The sequence below is a fragment of the Mandrillus leucophaeus genome, unplaced genomic scaffold, assembly GCF_000951045.1.
Source record: "Mandrillus leucophaeus isolate KB7577 unplaced genomic scaffold, Mleu.le_1.0 Scaffold286, whole genome shotgun sequence".
Lineage (NCBI taxonomy): Eukaryota > Metazoa > Chordata > Mammalia > Primates > Cercopithecidae > Mandrillus > Mandrillus leucophaeus.
The window spans coordinates 1707477-1727621 of record NW_012102987.1 but is presented as its reverse complement, the minus strand read 5'-3'; the positions used below and the strand labels follow the sequence as shown (position 1 = coordinate 1727621).

Here is a 20145-nt window from a genome sequence, read left to right as displayed (position 1 = left end):
TCCCAGCATGAGTGAGGGTGCTGTCTTCTCCCAGCATGAGTGAGGGTGCTATCTTCTCCCAGCATGAGTGAGGGTGCTGTCTTCTCCCAGCATGAGTGAGGGTGCTGTCTTCTCCCTGTTGACTGGTGTCCTCCCTCAGGGACTAGGGCTGTTCCCTGTATGCGACCCTGTCCATAGCCAGTTCAGCATATGGCACTTTGTTTCCTTGAGGCCAGCAGAAGACTGTCTCTCCAGTCTGCGAAGATGGGGTCCTTTCCGTCTTTTCTACCATGTGGTCTGCTGCACCACAAGCCTTTTCTTGAGCCTATGAGACAGCTTTTTAAACGTGACATTCCGGCGCATTGGGCCCTTGCAGTTTTCATGCTGATTAGTAACTTTGATGTTACCAAAGGACTCACTGGAGTGTGCTTTTTGCTCTCCAATCCGTAATTCAAAATGTTTCTTCTTCTTCTTCACCTCTCTGTGCTTTATTTTTTTGGCAGACTTTTGATAGTAGATTTCTAAACATTCAGTTTTTCCTTTCTTTTCACAGTGTCACGCAGCTGACCAACATAAGTCCAAAGTGCTTTAGAATTCAAATAAATCTACAAACCCTGTTTTACAGTTAGCAGTGCAGTGGTGAGGTTCAAAACTTAGACTTGGGCTGGGTGCAGTGAGTCACACCTGTAATCCCAGCACTTTGGGAGGCTGGGGTGGGAGGATCACTTGAGCCCAGGAGTTTGAGACTAGCCTGGGCAACAGAGTGACACTCTGTCTCTAAAAAACAAACAAACAAAACTTAGACCTGAATGTAGGTAACAGGTGGCACTAATCTCTACTTCAAAAGGATCCTTTATCAGTTCAAGTCTGCAAGACTCCATGCCGTAAGCATTGCTTGGGGGGATTAACATAATGTGAAAAAGGGCAGATGGTATTTCCTGCGTTCTGGAGAGCCTTAGAGTGTTGGATGCTGTCTGTCCACCCCCGCCTCAAGTAACAGAAACTGGGTTCAAGTTGGCGTTCACAATAAAGAGGGACGTAGTAACAGGAAGTCCACAAGCAGAGCACTCCAGTGGCTTAGTTCAGAGCTTTGGCTCTGCTTTGTCCATGTCCGCTTTGTCCTTAGGCTGACTCCCTGTGTTAGTCCATTCTCACACTGCCATAAAAATACTACCTGAGGCTGGGTAATTTATAAACAAAAGAAGTGTAATTGACTCACAGCTGGGCATCGCTGGAGAGGCCTCGGGAAACTTACAATCATGGTGGAAGGCAAAGGGGAAGCAGGCACCTTCTTCACAAGGCAGCAGGAGGCAGGGAGACGGCACCGGGGAGAGGACCATTTTTAAAACCATCCGATCTCAGAACTCCCTATCCTGAGATCAGCAAGGGGGAAATCGCGCCCCCAATCCAATCACTGCCACCGGGTCTGTCGCTCAGCACGTGGGGATTACAATTTGAGATGAGATTTGAGTGGGGACACGGAGCCAAACCATGTCAGTTTCTTTAAGGTTACAGAGTGGCTGCTAGAACCCCCAGAATCCATATGTTTCTTTGTCCGTCAGTTTGGGAGAGAGAATTAGGTCCCCAAACCATGGAATATAAGTTCTCAAAATCCTTAGATTCTCCTAAGTCACATGCCCACCCCTGGACCAGTAAGAGTCAGCCAGCCACACAATGCTATGAGCCCTATCCTTTTGATCGGGATCCATCATTGGAGCTGGGGGCGCAGGTAGACAGCCACCTGAGCAGAACAGGGCCTCTGAAGAGGGAAGAGGGGAGTAGATACTTAGTAGGCAGCCAACACTTTCCATTATCTCATCTAACCAGTAATTTAGTTAACACTGTTTTATCTATTGTTCTTTTTTGTAACTATAGAACATCTTAAAGTGGAAGTCTTTCTGTATACTATGAAGGCATGTTTTCTAATACAGTAGCCATCAGCCACTTGTTACTATTGTACCTTAAAGTAATTAAAATAGAAAAATTAGTACTTAAGTGACACTAGTTGTATTTCAGGTGTTGGGCAGGCACCTGTGTGTGGTGGCTACCTTACTGAACAGCACAGATATAGAACGTTTTCATCATTTCAGAAAGATCTGTTGAACAGAGCTGCTCTAAACTGTTTCAGGTAAAGTTTTTGTGTAAGCATTGAGCCGCAGTGGAAACAAGGATAGTGCCTACTGTACTAGGTTTTCATCTTATGTTGGGGATTATAGGATCTAAAATTTAGCCAAAATGGGAAATAGGAATTCATTCATATTGAGGTGATTGAATATAACGTTTGATACTACTTAGCACTTAAAAATATCAGAGCTGTTTTTAAAAATACTCTTTTTTCCATTAAGAAAGTACAGATTATTTTTTGTTATGTGATAACTCTGTGCAGCTTTGATGATACGTCGAAGTTCAGAATATGGAAAGTGTTGTAATGTGAACAACTTCACGTGGTGGTCACATACCCATGATAATGATTCTCACAGTGGAGTGAAAGTGACTGCCCAGTTTGTCATTCTAGTAGAGTATGCTAAACTTTTCAGGGAATATAGTCGAATATGTATTAGTGCAATCACAGATACGTTTGATATAATCCTGTCTCCACTATTCTGAGGCTGTATCTATCAAACCAGAATTAGGGCTAAAGAATTGTTACATTAAGTACCTCAAAAATAGTTATGTCCCCCTGTAGTCTCAGCTAGTGGGGACGCGGGAGGATCACTTGAGCCCAGGAGTTCTGGGCTGTAGTGTGCAGTGCTGATAGCAGGTGTCTGCATGAAGTTCGGTATCAATACGGTGACCTCCCTGGAGCAGAGGACCACCAGAGTGCCTAAAGAGAAGTGAACTAGCCCAGTCTAGAAACTGAGCAGGTCAAAACTTTCATCTCATCAGTAGTGGGGATCCCTGTGAATAGCCACTGTACTCCAGCTTGGGCAAAATAGCAAGACCCTGTCTCTAAAACAGTAAATAAATATTTATATATGAGATTATATCTATACATTATATGACTAGATTATTGGAGATGTGTACATGTGTGTGTGTATATATATATCTATCTATCTCCAGTAAGCAATATATTATATCTTCAATAACCTAGTAATACTACTTGTAGGAATTTCTTGAAGAACTTAAAATATGGACAAAAATGTTATGTATGAGGATCCTATTTATAGTGCATTAAAACTGGGGACAATCTAAGCTTGTAAGAGTAAGAGAATGACCAAATCAATAATGGGATGTTATATCCCCCAAGATAATGAATTATTTCTTATCCAGCTGTTCAGACTCATATTTTTGGTGACTCTGTAATGGTGTGTGCATAAGGTAATGGTAAAGAATGCAAAATTACATGTAATACAGAAAGCAGTAATCTAGGATCTAAAATAAGTTCATGCAGTTTAGTTCTCAGCTGGCTCCTGTGAACAAAATCCAAGGTCAAAGAAGACTGAACAGCCAGATAATTGTTTTGAGCAGATTTCTCTACAAAGTAAAATATAGTTTCAGAAGCAATTAAGTTCACTTTATCCTTCTTGCTGTATATTAACCTGCTTTTATCATATCACTCTCTTGCTCAAAACTTCAGTTACTCCTTAGGAATTAAAAAATCCTCTAGAATTCCAGCCTCATTTCTCATTACCCTGAAAAGGCCCATGTTTACATATGGACACTACGTGCCTTTCCGAGTACCATTTCCACTTCACCTAGAATATGACTTTCCATCTTCTTTTCCAATGCTCTGAAGTTGGACTTTCAAAGGTATGCTGCAGCCTTCAGCTGACCACTGCAGTTCAGTTAGCCTTTTCTTTTTCCCCCTAATACATAGCATGTTTTATAAACTTGTAACTCGTGTCTGACATGTCTCCTATCTTGGAATATTTAATTACTGTTTTCCAACTGGATTGTAAACTACTTAAAGACAGTGAAAACATATATTATACTAATTTGTTCTAGGTGCCTAAAGGGTTACAGTTCTGTGTATTGTCCACCCTTTGGTAGGGGTCAGTGAAGAGCTGCGCCGTTAAGTTCTTTTGTAACTGTTTTATGTTGGTAGATTTTAGGTACTCTGAAGATATAGAAGAAAATCCCCTGGTTTGTACCCCTAGAGGAGTTATAATTTAGTTGAGAAAACTAAGAGTTAAATTTCCTGGAGTAATGTTGAACAACTGGGAGATGCTTAGTAAATATTTCAGGCCCAGTGCTGTGGTATGCTACCTGAGAGGCAGAGGCAGGAGGATCGCTTGAGTCAGGAGTTAGAGGTTTTGATGAGCTATGATCATGCCACTGCACTACAGCCTAAGTGACAGAGACAGAGCAAGACCCTGTCTCTAAACGTGTGTGTGTGTGTTTTGTAGTGAAGTACTTCCCTGCTACTAATCACGGAAGCAGTACGAGATGGAATGACTGTAGAGAAATCCTTGTCATTTCCCTGTGATGACAGGAAAGAGGTGGAACTGCATCCTCTGTCCTCAGACATGGTTTAATGGTCTGTGCTCACTCACCAGGCGTTACCTTCAGAAACGGCAAATAGATTTTTGTTAATTAACATGTTTACATTTATTGAGGATTACTTGTATGTATGTACACATGGGGCGATTTAAGTGTTGTTGTGAGTTTTACTAGTTTAAGAAGTACTCCGAAGGTTGAGAGGGTTTCAATCAGTAGTAAGGAAGACGGGGACTAAGAATAGAAGGAATACATCATGCTAACTTGGACAAAAGGCCATAAAGGATGATAGTGGCAGAACATAACATCTCAGGTATGGAAATTGTAAGTTATGTTGTTAAGTTATGTTGAATTTATGTATCAACATACAAACATACATTCTAGACTCATATCAGGCAAGAACAGCGAAAGTTAATTTATGCTTTAAGGACAAGGTAATGGTTTTAACATCAAAAACGTTAAATTTTTATTGGTAAAAAAAAGTTGTGCTGTAAGGAAAGAGGCTTTCTTACAGGTATATAATTCAAACTTGTAAGTAAAGACAAGAGTATCACGAAGTCATCCCTTCAGGAACTGAGCATCTTAGCTGTTAACATCTCTGGGGTTTGTAGCAACAAAAGATAGAGCTGGGCTGGAGGAAAGCCGGGCGGCAAATGAGCTACCCCAGTAGGTGACCTGCCTGTTCCAGGTCCACAAGCACTATCAGTCCTTTCTCAGGTTCGCTCACCGCTATCAGCCTTTGTATATAGCAGCTTCCATGTTTTGAAGTACTTAGTTTTGAGTCCTTCTATCGATGGAAATAATTTTCTCCGGAAGGATATGTGGTGTCTGAGTCCGTTCAGGCTGCTGTAGCAAAATACTGTAAACTGAGTGGCTCAAAAACAGTGGAAATTTAGTTTTAATGGTTCTGGAGGCAGGAAAGTCTAAGAGCAAGGTACTGGCAGATAAAGGGGTTTGGTGCGGGCCCACTTGCTGGCTCACAGACAGCCCTCTTTTCACCGTAACCTGGAGGTGATGGAGGGTCCATGAGCTCTCTTGAGTCTCTTTTATAAGGCCGCTATTCTCATTCAGGAGCGCTCTGCCCTCATGACCTAATTACCTGCCCCGAAAGCCCTACCTCCCAATGCCATAAAACTTGGAGGTTAGGACTTCCAACGTGGAGGGACACAAATATTCAGATCATATAGTGTGTGTGTAGGATTTGGCAGCTTTTAAATATTTGAAAATGTCTTTAACATGACTGCTGAATTGAAATTTCTTACAATTTTTAGGTCACATGCTTGTCTCTTTAAATTCTGCAATTAATTGCTCTGCTGTTTTCTGGTTCGTAATAAAGTTGAAAAGTCTAAGGCCAGCATGATAGGTCTGTGAAGATAAGGTGTTTTTCCTGTGTCCTAATAGTATGTTTTTTCTTATAATTTAAACAAGTTCATGTAAGGAATTTAATTTGCCTTAAACATATTGAACCTGTTGATTTTGCAGTCTCTGGTCTTTTCACCATTATTTTTCTAATAACAGTTTTAGGAACCTAAGATCTCTTTTGAATCTGTGTATCTGTGAACTTTTCTTTGTCATTTTCATCTTCTTGGCCATTTCTCTTTATTCTTACACTGCTTCTCTAGTTTGCTCAGTATTCTTCACAGTACCGATTTTAGGAGACTTGATTAATTGCTGAGTACAAGGGAATAGGAAGATCCTCGGCTGACTTTGATATAGCTTTTTGTCTTGGACAACTTGGGCTCCAAAGGAGGCAAATATTTGGGGAGTGGGAGGAAGAGGTAGTCCTTGAGTACCAGTAGGATCTTTTGTTACCCAGATACAAAAGATATTGAGCAATCCAGGTGGCTAAGTCCTATTCTAGTTTTAAGGTGGATGCTGAGAGTCAGAAAAAGATCTGCACAGAAGCATAAATTGGGGGTTCATCACCTGATGGATATAAAAGTTATTGCCCAGATAAAATGTATAGAGCCTGCTTTCAGATTTAAGAGAAAAAGGAGCCTATTCCCACGACCAGGAAGGCAGCTCCATGATAAGAAAACCGGAAGAAAGGAGCTGGAGCTACAGAAAGGGAAGTCTGAAAAACTTGGAACGGGTAGGACGCAAGTAGTGAGGGTAACTGTGTGTAACAGAACGAAAGGCCTGAAAGGTCTCAATAGAGGCTCATTGCTGGTTGTAATAGCATTCTGGTATGGGAGGTAGTGAAAAAAGGAGGCTGGTTTTTTTGTTTTGTTTTTTTCTGTGGTTTTTGGGGTTTGTGGTTGTTTTTGTTTTTGTTTTTGTTTGTTTGTTTGTTTTGAGACAGAGCCTCTCTGTTGCCCAGGCTGGAGTGCAGTGGCACAATCCTGGCTCACTGCAACCTCCACCTCCTGGGTTCAAGGGATTCTCCTGCCTCAGCCTCCCAAGAAGCTGGGGTTACAGGCACCCACCACCATGCCTGGCTAATTTTTGTATTTTTACTAGAGACAGGGTTTCACCATGTTGGCAGTCTGGTCTCGAACTCCTGGCCTCAGGTGATCTGCCCACCTTGGCCTCCCAAAGTGTTGGGATTGCAGGTGTGAGCCTCCGTGCCAGGCCAAGGCTGTTGTTTTAAGACACTTTGCTGGTAACAGGAAGAAGAGAAATTGGGCACACATCACATAAAGACCTGCTTTCTTGATGGCGTGTCTATACAGCAGTGAAGAAAAGAGGCCAGTGGTGTAATTGTGCAGTGAGTTCTTTCTGCCCGCTGCACAGACAAAACCAGTTCCCTGAGACTTTGCTATTGGAGTACACAAAGAATTTTATTAATGTGAAGCTGGCCATACAGGAGACAGAGTTATTACTCAAATCAGTCTCCCTGAAGGCTCAGAGGTTAGGGTTTTTCAAGGATTGTTTGGTGGGCAGAGGACTAGGGGATGGGTGCTGCTGATTGCATTGAGGATGAAATCGTAGGATGTGGAAAACGGTCTTTGGGTGCCCAGCCTGTCTCTGGATGGGGGCAGTAGGACTGGTTGAGTCATGAGTCACAAGTCCAGGTGGGGTGAGTATAAAAAATATTTAAGAAGACCAATCTTAAGTTTTACAATAGTGATGCTATCCACAGAAACCATTAGGGAAGTCACACATCTGGTGACCTCTGGCCCCATGACTCCTGAACAATAAGGGATTATGGAAATTATGCCCACATTTAGGCCGGGCGTGGTGGCTCACGCCTGTGATCCCAGCACTCTGGGAGGCTGAGGTGAGTAGATCATCTGAGCTCACGAGTTCAAGACCAGCCTGGGCAACATGGTGAAACCCTGTCTCTACAAAAAATACAAAAATTAACTGGGCACGGTGGCGCACACCTGTCGTCCCAGCTACTCGAGAGGCCGAGGCAGAAGAGTTGCTTGAACCTGGGAGGTGGAGGTTGCAGTGAGCTAAGATCGCACCATTGTACGCCAGCCTGGGCAACAGAGTGAGACCTTGTCTCAAAAAAAAAAGGAGAAAGGAAACTATGCCTACATTTAATCAGAATTTAGGCCCCTCCCATAATCCTAATCTTGTGGCGTTTCATTAGCTTTACAAAGGCAATTTCAGTCCCCAAACGAGGAGGGCATCCGTTTTAGGGAGGGATATTATCTTGGCTTCAAAGTTAAACTGTCAACTAAATTCCTCCCCTGGTTAGCTTGCTCTGTACCCAGGAACAAGCGAAGACAGCCAGCAAGTGAGGCTGGCAGCACGATGGAGTCAGCCATGCTAGATTTCTCACTGACAGAATCTTTGCACAGGCACTTCTGATGGAGTGAGCAGTTGAAGGGACAGGAAAGAGAATAGCAGTAGAAAAATACTAGGAAAATGGGGTCAATAACTTGGGTGTTCACTTTCAAGGGGAGGAGGGAATAGTTTCATCTAATTATTCCCTCAACAAACATTTATTGAGTGCCTCCTGTGTGCCAGCAAGCCTTAGTTTTAGGCACCTGGGATGCAGGGAAAAAACTCGACTCTTGGGTGACCATAAGTAACAAACATAATAAACAAGTAAATGACATAAGAAGTTAGAAGATAAGTGGTGTAGGAAAAATGAAACCAAGAGAGCAAGGTAAGGAAGATTGGGATACTGGGGCCAGAAAGGAGTGGTGCTATAGTTTTATAAGATGGTCAAGGTAGGCTTTACAGAGCAGGTGGCAATTGAACAAAGACTTGTAGGAGGTGAAGGAGTTGGCCATGTAGGTATCTGGAGAACGACTTGTTCCAAGGAGAGGGAACTGCAAAACGTCTTAAAGCAGGCACTTTTCAGCCTGTGGGCAGAGCTGCAAGCCCAGGGTGGCTGGAGCAGAACGAGCAAGAACACTGAGAGCGATGCCGTCATAGATAGGGGCGTGTGGAGAGGGTACGGATTACTCAGGACCTGGTCTGACAGTTTAAGGACTTTGGCTCTTACTCAAAGAAAAATGGGAAACTTTTAAAAAGGGGAGAGTCATGATCTGACTTAGATGCCGTATATATGGTCAGCTTACCTTCGAGGCTTAAAGAGATTTGGAAAGGTATGGAATAGTTTCTGAGAGGAATGTGAGAGGAATCTGATCAGAAATTGTCATGGACTGTCACAGAGCAGATAGAGCCTGTCTGAGATGTGATGATGTACTATCAATGTATGCTGGCATTATTTTACTCTGTTGTTTTTGTTAGCAGTGATTAGTGAGATGTGGTTGTGGAAGAAACAGATAATAGGACTGGCTGAAGGTTGGATTTTGTTGAAGGGCAAGGTAGTAATTCAAGTAATGTGCTGTAGAATCTAGGCTGATTAAAGATTTCAGCGTGAAACCAGGAGAAGCTGTTAGATTTGAGCTAGGGAAAGGACAGGGTTGGGCAAGGCGCTGGTACTAGGCTCTGGAGAAAAGGGAATGGAGGCTGGAAGCTGAGAGTGAGATAGTGTAGTGTTCAGAATTTCAGTTGTGGAGCAGCATCAGATGATTTCAAGGCCAAGGGCATGACCAGTGAAATGAACTGCTGAAGAAGCTAGTTATAGTATAATATGAAATATATTTGGTCTTTTTCCCCCATACTTGCCTCAGAGCTCCTAAAACCCTTGGAAATTTCCTGATAGGAGTACCTTGTATTAATAATGATCCCCTTAGGCTATGCTAATGAGCTAACTTAGAGTAGGGCCTCTGTAGCTTCAGAATGGGGCGACTCCCTAGAAATACAGAGGATTAGAGTGGTGGAACTTTGAGACTCACCCACCATCCTCCAGGAAAGGCTAGGGCTGGAGATTAATCTCTACAAAAACTCTTGAACAACAGACTTGATAAACTTCTATGTTGCTAAGCACATGGAGTTGCCGAAAGGGTGGCACACCCAGAGAGGGCGTGGGCATCCAGACACCTCCCTAATACCTTACCCTCTGCATCTGCATCTGGCTGTTCATCTGTATCCTACAGCAATATTTTTTATAATCCAGTAAATCCTTCTTAGCAAATTAATCAAACCCAGTGTTAAAGGACCACCAGGTTCTATTGCCCATCGCAAGGCAACAACCAGTATTCAGAAACAATGGGAACAGCAGCAGAGAAAGACTTAATAATTGTAGGGCAGCCAAATGAGAAGATAAAAGAAAAGCTTGTTAAAAGAAAAACTTCAGCTGAATTAAATGTAAAGGAGTTTGAGCAATGAACTATTCGCAAATTGGGCAGCCCCCAGAATCCCAGCAGATTCAGAGAGACTCCTGTGCAGCCACGTGGTGGAACAAGATTTATAGACAAAAAAAAGGGGAAATGATGTACAGAAATCGGAAGTGAGGCATAGAAACAGCTGGATTGGTTACAGGTTGGCGTTTGCCTTATTTGGACACAGTTTGAGCACTTAGCAGTCTGTGAGTGGTTGAAGTGTGGCCACTGGGATTGGCCAAGACTCAGCTGTATACTCCTGTGTTAGGTTTTCAGTCTTGTCTGCCTTTTAAACTAGGTTCCAGTTTGTCTGCAAGGACTCAGATGTGGAAGTACAGACTCTTTCTCAGGCCGTGTTTACTTTGCTTTAACAGTTCCCCTCTGTTGGTCATTTTTTCAATTTTGAGAGATTGACCAAAACGTTAGTCCTTGATGTCACTATTACCATCATAAGTATACTTACTTGGTTTTGAAAACGACTGGGAAACAGTAGAACAGTGAGTTTTGCAAAGGCAGGAATAAGGACTGAGTAGAGGGTACCTCCTTATACTGGAATGTCCCGTTTATAGGAGAAAAACAAAACCTGGTCTGTTCTGGTCTAGGATCTGTGTTTCCTTAAAGTTTTAGTTTGATTATGTCAAACTAAACTACTTAATTTTCTTATATCAACTATGAAAATAAAGTAGTTGTAAGTTGTTAACAGGAGCGGCCCCACTTTGGTTTGATTTAGTCTGTTGGGGCCTAGTGCATGATCTTAGTCCAAAACAATGGCCTCCCATAATTTAAAAAATTCCCCCTTCTGTTCTGGTTCTCACTTAGGTGAGAGTGTGACCAAAACTGAGGGCCTTAGTGCCGCTCTCAGTTCCCATTGTTTTGGGTGTTCAGTTTCAGCATGTCATTTGTAGGTTATGGTGTCTTCATGGCTGCACATTTCTTTCAGCTCTTGTCATCCCAGTTGAAGAGAGACCATGTGACATTTTAGAGATGGCTCTGCATGCAGACATTTAAAACCTTTGAGAGAACACAGCACACCAGGCAGACTGTTTTCATGACTGTTGGGAGGATACCACCAAGAGTTGGGAGTATGCTTCTTACCCAGGGTCCCAGTAAACCAAGCCACCTAAAATCACATAGATCAAAGAATAAGCTAAATGAAGAGACTACTCACTTAACTAAGTGGTTTTTTCCGTTAATCGCCTACAACTGAATTTTTATAATCTACATTTGATGTATTTCTTCATAGGCCACAAGTGCCAGCAGCCGCACAGATACTTTCCTGTGTAGCCAATTCTATTATTTAGCATAACTTTCACAAGATAATTTAAAGTCTGTTGTGCAACGATAGCCTTTACAGTAGAAACTGCTATAAAACCTATCATGAGGGATACGTTTTAAATCATTCCCTCTTTTATTCCAAACCGTGGAAAAAGGACCTAACACACAATGCCCTTCTAGAAGAGTGAAGGCCTCCTGGCAGTGTTCTCTTTAACCTGTGTGGGTTAAGAGGAGTGAATCAATGTTCTGTTTCTGACTGATTATGAGGCAACATATGTACCATTAAAGTTTCTCACCTGCATTGGGCCTTCATGTTTTATCTGTGAAGGCATAAGGTTATCCATTTTGCTGGCTGCAAAATCATTTTCAAATAAAAGTGTCCCCCACAAGTGCACGCAACAGACCCCCGTGTTTTCATGTCTGTTGTTCATAGAGGCATAAGCAGGGGAAAGGTATTTAAAGGTAAGAGTCTCATGGTAGTAGAACTCTTGCTCTGTGATCTTGGGAAAAGCTGTTTACATCAAGGATGCCATCTTTTTCTGGGGAGAAATTTCCCTGGTTAGCTTTACCTTGAGATTTCCAACAAGATTGTGGAGGGACACTTCTCTATTGTGAGATGATGAAGCCAAAATACAGGTCCTGAAGTTTTGCTGCAGTGTGGATAGCAAGGACAATCTTCCTGTGATGTTCTCAGAATATTCAGTCTTCGGGTTCTAGATCATGAAGGGGTTGATTTTCTTCAGTGAACCATAAAATTACAGTGTGGCATAATAACTTAGTGTTATAACGTCAGTCCTCTTGCTTGGGAAAACTTTTATACAACCAGGAAACATGCATGGAAAATGACAATTGAATGAAATCCCTCTACAAATGTTTAAATGACCCATCAGGTAGCCAAATATACCTGAAGCTTTGATTGTCTTCTCAGGCATGTGGGTTTGACAAACTAAACATTGGTTATGAAACTTTTAGCAGGCCGGGCACAGTGGCTCACGCCTGTAATCCCAGCACTTTGAGAAGCTGAGGTGGGAGGATCACCTGAGGTCAGGAGTTCAAGACCATCCTGGCTAACATGGTGAAACCCTGTCTCTACTAAAAATACAAAAATTAGCCAGGTGTGGTGGCACACATCTGTGGTCCCAGCCACTCGGGAGGCTGAGGCAGGAGAATTGCTTGAACCCAGAAGGCAGAGGTTGCAGTGAGCCAAGATCGTGCTACTGCACTCCAGCCTGGGCGACAGAGTGAGACTCTGTCTTAAAAAGAAAAAAAAATTATTTTAGTAATGTATAAGGTACCACACCAATATATTTAATTCAAATTATATTTTATCTTTTCCATGATGAGTCATGGGAAGCATAACTTTTAGTAACAAAAGCTGTAAGGACTCAGGAAGGACAAGGTGGCCATCCTGGTTCTCCATGTGTCCGTGCTTGATTAACTTTAGACTTAAGTCCTCTTGAATGCCAGTTGTTTTTCCAAATTAGGTGCATAGCACTGATAACTGATGGGTAATCATAGGCAGTTTGACTTAGACTGTGGAATTCATTTAAATTGTGTATTTAAACAATTTCAGTACCAGCTGATTTAACGTGAAAATCTGGCAAAGGATTTTCTTGGTATTCAATTAATTTCTGTCTACTTGGGTTAGCAGTTTTATGAACCAGTCAGTCTTTTAGTCAGTCTTTTTATTAAAGTTGCAGGAATTCTTACCCGGTTTAAATGATATGATTCTAAGGTTACTAGAAACCTGTATTCAAGAGTGCTTTTTAGGTTGTTTCCATCCTTTCATGAGTCTTTTAAAAGACACCATATTCTAGGCTTTTATGTGCTTATGAAGTTTTTAGAAACTGCATTAGCATTAAGCAATTAACTGTGGAAATGACTTTAAATAGTTATGAAGACACAGTTGACAAGGAAATGTGGTTATTTCCATGGTCTAAAACAACATAATAACTGTAATTATGGATAGCATATACACAGACATGTTAATTTTAGAAATCTTACACAATTTTGGAACATGTATTAACATTCACTAAAATATAGCTTGAAGAAGGTTAAACATAATTTTTTATTTGACAATTCTTCACATGTAACTTAACATGTCAAATAATCCTATGCTTACCTCTCTCGGATGCTTCAGGGGCCCTATGTAGTATCCCAAAGTTAGAAAAGACAATTTCTGAACCTGAAAGTTGATTTTCAGAAGCCTATCAAATACGTTAAAGGTTAAAACACTTTGTATTATACTTAACCAGTTTGACCATGAGGTGAGATTTTTGTAAACCTTATATAACCCTTTGCAATTTTTGTGAAAGAGTAGATCAGCGCTTTAAGAAAACCCTATTGTGCTTTTATTTCAAGGTTTAATTTATGGAATGCTGAATCACACCCCTTTAAGTTTAGTCAATATGTTCACAAACAATTTCTTTTTACAAGATTAGTTTTTATAAACCTTACACAACTTAAACCTTTAATTTTGTGTTATCTAATTAAAAAACCTCTTCACCCTCTAGGCAAAAAGTTATACTCCCATGCCTTACAATCTTTTATCAAAAACACAATTCACTTTCCTCACACGCCTTGCATGTAAAACTTTTTTTTTTAGGAGTTTTAATTACACGTTATTATGGTAACTCTTAGCATCTTTTATTTTTGGTGCATAAATTTCTTTCATGACTTAGACCATCTATGGCATGCTTGGACTTTGACTTGTCCTAAACATCCCTCTTTTTAAACAACTAGTTATTTTACTTTGGGAAAAGAATTTACCGTACAAAATTGTTTCTTATATAAAATCTCTTTTTTTAAAAGACAAGTAGTTTATGACCTTAAAGCATTTAGCAAACCTGATATCTGACCTGCACAATTTAGACCAAATGTTTTTATTTTACAAATAACCTTCCAAGCTGTTTTTTTATTTCCCAAAGATCACTAAAGTTATGTGAACTAAAAGATACTACAGTTTTTATTTTTGTTTCAAAATGTTTAAGTGCTTGTTTTTCTTTAAGGCAATTAATTAGAGCTTTTTTACATAAGCACTATACACACAACACATATATAACTACACAGATGGAAGAAAATTAAGTAGTTGTAAGATTTTTTTATTTCCTAGTTTCTAAGTTTCTTAATTGGATTACTGGCTTTAGGGTGGAGTCTTTGGAAGAACTGGCTAGGGAAACATGCAGTTTCTAGTGCCTAATAAGCAGGCACAGCTAGAGGGCAAAAAGAGATCACCAAAATTAAGGGTCCCATTTTTATGGGTCCCCCAAAAGAGGGAGATCCTATTGGAAAAGACAGTGCAATGCTTTTACTGTGCATTTAATTGTAGGGCAACCCAAAACCAATAAGCCTAATTTGTAGTTAGCCCATCCCCTACAGGAGTCTTATTTTTCAGTGGGGTTGGGGACATCTCCATACTTCCTAGGTTGCCAAGAGCATGCTTCTCTGATCCAAACGTGCAGAGCTCAGTATTTCCCCATAGCTGGCACCAGACATCCCTAAAAGTATATTTCCTACCTAATTATTACATACCAAACCTCTTTCATAATGTGAAGCAATTGCTGATATCCCCAAAAGTAAAAAATGTTAGATACTACACTGCAAAACAGTACAGAGCCTTAGATTTTGAAAGGAATCTATCCACTTCCAATTCCTGAGGTTTCATGAGGAAAATAGAAGTTTTTCCCAAAATGGGGTCTCTGGTGCCTCCTGTTTTTCCCAAGGGGTCCCATGCTGTTAGAGCTTGAATATCTGCTTGTAATTAAGCTGACTTTTAACCACAGCACTCTTTTTTTTTAAAGTCCTTTTAAATTTCCTGTTACCCAATTTTAGCCAGGCTAAATGGCTGATATTGTTGGCATTTAAACTTTATTAAAAGCAGCCTCACAGGTGCTCTGAGAAAGGAGAATTAGACGGTTCCTGGAGGGGAAGAGAATCAGCAAATGGTAATGGTTATGCAGATATCAAAGAAGAAAGAACTCATTCCCTAAGCCAGGAATTGGACTCAGATCACCACCATGAAAGGCGACAACCTTAGCTGCTGAGCTGCAGCACTGGGCAGCCTCCACTGCGCTTTCCAGGAGGAGTCTAGAGTAATTAATTTTGAGCTTGCAAAGGCTTTTAACTACTCAGGATGATTTTTAGAGCTACCTATGACATGAACCTTAAAATTCCTGTTCCCTGGAAGGCAGAGACCAAGAGAAAGTATAGCCACGTGGTCACAACATCAGGCTCCCAAGGACGTAAAACAAAATGGAGACCTCATACAGGTTTTTTGTGTGTGTGAGGGACCCACAGCAAAGTCTGTTACTGACCCGCTTGCTGGGACGTCTTGAGCAGTGGGCTTACGGGATTTCAAGCCCGTGCTCTGTTTTAAGTTAGCTGTCTTTATGACAGAATGATACAGGAAGACACATAAAGCAAGCATACCAAATTGGCTACAGCTTAAGACTGGCCTCATAAATTCTTTTTCCCATTGCTCAAAACTTTACAGGAGATAAACTGATTTTTACCATTAATTCAGCCAGTTTGCACAGGGAAAGAGAGGTAGAAGGCTGACTGGCAAGAAATTCTTACCCTTTGGCTGACACGCCAGGCTTCTGAGTTCCCTCCTTGGAGCAGCCCTGTGACCTGGCTGGCGGCACCACAGCCCTGGGGGCCAAGCCGCAACACAAAGCAAAATCATCTTTTTCTGTTTTGTGGAACCACAGGTAAAAGTCTCTTGATTTTGCAAGTTGCTGCCCAACCAGCTGCATGGGGGCACCGAATATCTAACTGGCAAGGTTCCAATTTTCTCCTGATTGGGCCCTGTCACCTGTAACCCATTTTTTGTCCAACAGAGACTTTACTGAGGGGAGGGCCTCTAACCCAGTTCCATCCTTTACTCAGGTAAAATGTACTTATCCAAAGTCAGCCAATTGATCCTGCAGTCTGTTTCCTTTGGATCTGGATAATAACTAAGCTAAAAGGTTAGTAGATTTAATTTCTGAGAGCCTTCATTTTTAAATGCACTTCAGTGAATTTTGTTTATTCCCACCGTTCCACTGTAGGTTAGCTTTAGTAAGATTTGGCCATTCTGTAAGAGTTTGCTGCTTTCTGGGCCTGATGTATAAGCTGGAAGGAACCTTGATTTCCAGAAACTAAGGATCCTATTTTTTGCCTAAAATGTTGGCTTTACCCTCAGGTTCCCTTGATTAACTTAGCCAATGATTTTTTTTTTTCCTACCTAAACACACAAGAAAAATGAAACAAAGGGGGGTAGAACACAAAAATCGTTCCAAATTTTTAAAAACCAAATTTTATACCCCCTGCAATATTACCATTTACCACCAGTTTCTTTCTGACCCAGTCAGATGTAAGAGGCCCCTAACTGGATCCAAACCAGTTAATTACCAGGTCCAATCTGATCCTGAACCCAGTTCAATTTCTGTTGCGATTTCTAAACCCAGTTGGATCAGAAATTTGCTCAGAGAAACTCGAGAGCTCAAAACGCAAATGTGTAGAACTCTGAAATCTGAGAGAGAACTTACCACGATCTTCAGCTGCTCTGAGAGATAGAAGGACACAAGTGGGTCCAGCAGGTACGCTGCTTGTTCATTCAGCGCTCCTGGGGGTCATTAGAAGCTCTACTTTGGATCCCACTTCTGACACCATCTGTTAAAAACTTAGGCTGGATGACATTTAAAGGAGTTTAATTGAGCAGTGAACGATTTGCAAATCAGGCAGCCCCCAGACTCAAAGCAGATTCAGAGAGACTCCCATGCAGCCACGTGGTGGAAGATTTATAGACAAAAAACGGGAAGTGATATACGGAAATCAGAAGCAAGGTATAGAAACAGCTGGATGGGCTACAGGTTGGCATTTGCCTTATGTGAACACTTAGCAGTCTGTGAGTGGTTGAAGTATGGCTGGCCGCTGGAATTGGTCAAGACTCAGCTGTTGTACAGGTGCATACTCCTAAGTTGGGTTTTCAATCTTGTCTGCCTATTAAGCTAGGTTATAGTTCGTCCACAAGGACTCAGACATAGAAGTATGGAGTCATTCTTAAGCCATATTTAGTTTGCTTTAAGAACTTCAAATCTGCCTCCTCGAGAGGTTTGGAGATGGAGATTTTAAGGATTCTGGACAAGTGCTGGGCTAAAGTGTGGGGATTGCTGATTAATCGAGAAGTGAGAGGTGAAGTCTGGTGACAGGGAGATGAAGAAACTACATTCCTTTGCTGAGTTCGTTCCTTGGTGGGAGTCTTCAGACAGTTTGGAGTCTTCAGTCAGTTTGGTGTGAGCTGTTTTGCTGGAATTCAGGATCTGGAAAACATCTTAACCAATTCTTAGGTTAAAAGATCCAGTGTCAGAGATTCTGTTTATAGGAACAGCGGGGAGCAGGTGGTTCAGCACGCTGTGTGACTCTCAGCAGCTACAGGGAAGTGGGCCAGAGTGCACCAGCGCGTGCATCCTGGCCAGGGCCTAACTGTAGTTCTGTCTAAAACCTGGCTTGTAAGTCTTGTCAGTTTCTCCAACGGAAAGTTTATCAAATTAATTGAACCCAAGGTGGGAACCTGAATGTATAGCCTGTTGAGAAGTATGGGTAACAACTTACTGCTTGTGATTTGCATCTGAAGTGGGGAGTAGGAGTAGTCTTGTAGGACTGAGCCCTTGATCTGTAGATTCTGGCTCTTAACTCAAATACGACCGTATCAGAATTAAATTGAATTATAGGATACCCAGTTGGCGTCCTCCGGAGAATTGCTCGATATGTGGAGAAAACTCCTTCGCATTCAGTTGTAGAAGTATTCTACATTGAGTGTGACAGCAGAGAAAGAAAAAGAGTTTTTTTACCCTTAGCGTAGGATTTTGCATGGTCACCCAAATTAAATAATGGCAAAAGTTTAGATGAAGGAAGAATATGAACTTGGTTTGACCAGGTCATAGATGAGAAGATGATGAAGGGAGCTAGAACTAACAATTATTGGTATAGCGTAGTAAGTGCTAGACACTTAACCATCTCATTTATCTCATAAATACCACGCGATAAGAGGATAACTTAGTTTTACTGATAAGCAGAAGGCTGAGAAAATGTTAGCGCTCAGGTCTTTCTGATGGCAAAGCCTCCATTCTTTATTGCAGGCTGTCAGAAGTGAAAAGGAGAGGATGCAAGGGAACTGGGTTCTGGGTTTATGTCACCATTACAGATAGTAACTATGACTCAGATCCTCTCAAAAGATACAAAGATACAAATATTTTTAATAAATGAATAGATTTATCTAGTGATTTTGGAAAATCATTGATTTTTTTTTAAAGTGGGACACTTGGCATTTAAGACTGCTCTGGAAATGAGTGAATTATTAATGAGCTTCCATAGGAATTCACTAGGGGGGCAGAATTTAATCTTTTCTGAGAATTAAGAATTTAGCCGCGGCTCCATCCTTCATTCAGCGTGTTTATGTGGTGTTAGAAAGCCCCCAAAGCAGATTAGGCTGAAGGAGATGGATTATATAGTAGAAATTAAATTGGAGCCATCAGTGCATTAGGGAGTAGGAAAATAAGAACCCAGAAAGTACTATCAACAAACTTGCACACCGTTTTACTTCCTCTAAGCAGCAAACTGAATATGATGTAAAACAGCAGCCAAAGTGTGATTAAGAAAGAGATCGAGGCCAGGCATGGTGGCTCACGCCTGTAATCCCAGCACTTGGGGAGGCTAAAGTGGGATAGCGTGAGGTCAGAGTTTGAGACCAGCCTGGGCAACATAGCGAGTCCCTGTTGTTAGGTTTTGAAGGGAAGAAGAAGGTTAAAGAAAGACACACACAGAAAGAGGGTGGCTCTACAGCATCTGCGGGCATTTATGTCCAGCATAAACCTGAGAGGTGGGGGACCAGTTTAATGCCAGTACCCACTGCCGCTTGTAGGCTGGAGTGCTTACAGGTATGGGGGGCGAGGGGTCTGGGCGGTACGGCTTGCTGCCTGGGAGGATATTGGTAAGATGTTTCTATGATCTGGCCGTTTGGCCAAGTGTGTTCCTTGGGCCCTTTGCCCAGCAAGATATGATAGGGATGTTCCTTCAGTTGGGCCTCTGCCTGGCGGCGTATGATAAAAATGTTCCTGTGCCTTGTGGTCAAGTGGCTGGGCAGGGTGTTTCTCATGGTCTGAGCCCCTGGGGATGTTTCACGTTGACCAAGGTCTGCAAAATGGCGGGGGGCTTGCAAAAGCAGTTTGGACTCACCTGTCTCTGCAATAAATAAAAAGAAAGAAGTGGAAAGGAATGAATCCTAGGATATTTGGATATTGTTAATCTGAATTAATTCCTGATTTTAGGATCTTAATCTTAGGATCTTAGGATCCTCAGATATTCTTAGGATCCTAGGATATTCAGATATTCTTAATCTGAGTTAATTCTTAATTTTTTTTTTTCCTTCTTCTTTTGAGACGGAATATCACTCTGTCGCCCAGGTTGGAGTGCAGTGGCGTGATCTCAGCTCAGTGCAACCTCCGCCCCCTGGATTCAAGCAATTCTTCCGCCTTAGCCTCCTGAGTAGCTGGGATTGTGGCGCCCGCCACCACACCCAGCTAATTTTTGTATTTTTAGTGAAGACGGGGTTTCACCATGTTGGTCAGGCTGGTCTCGAACTCCTGACCTCATGATCCACCCGCCTTGGCCTCCCAAAGTGCTGGGATTACAGGCGTGAGCCACTGCGCCCGGCCAGTTCTTAATTCTTAAGCTGGAATTACAGATGTGGGGGGCCACTGTACCTGGCCAAAAACTGTTTTGGTGTTGTGTGAGAGTATGAAAAGTGTGATTTCCCGGAATAACCTTTTTTTTTTTTTTTTTTTTT

General features: G+C 41.8%; 1 protein-coding gene across 2 annotated transcripts in view; it reads left to right on the top strand.

Moving 5' to 3' along the window:
- The window catches only part of FAM210A (family with sequence similarity 210, member A), a 60556-nt gene that overhangs the window by 9315 nt on the left and 31096 nt on the right, over positions 1 to 20145 (top strand). The window lies entirely within an intron of this gene.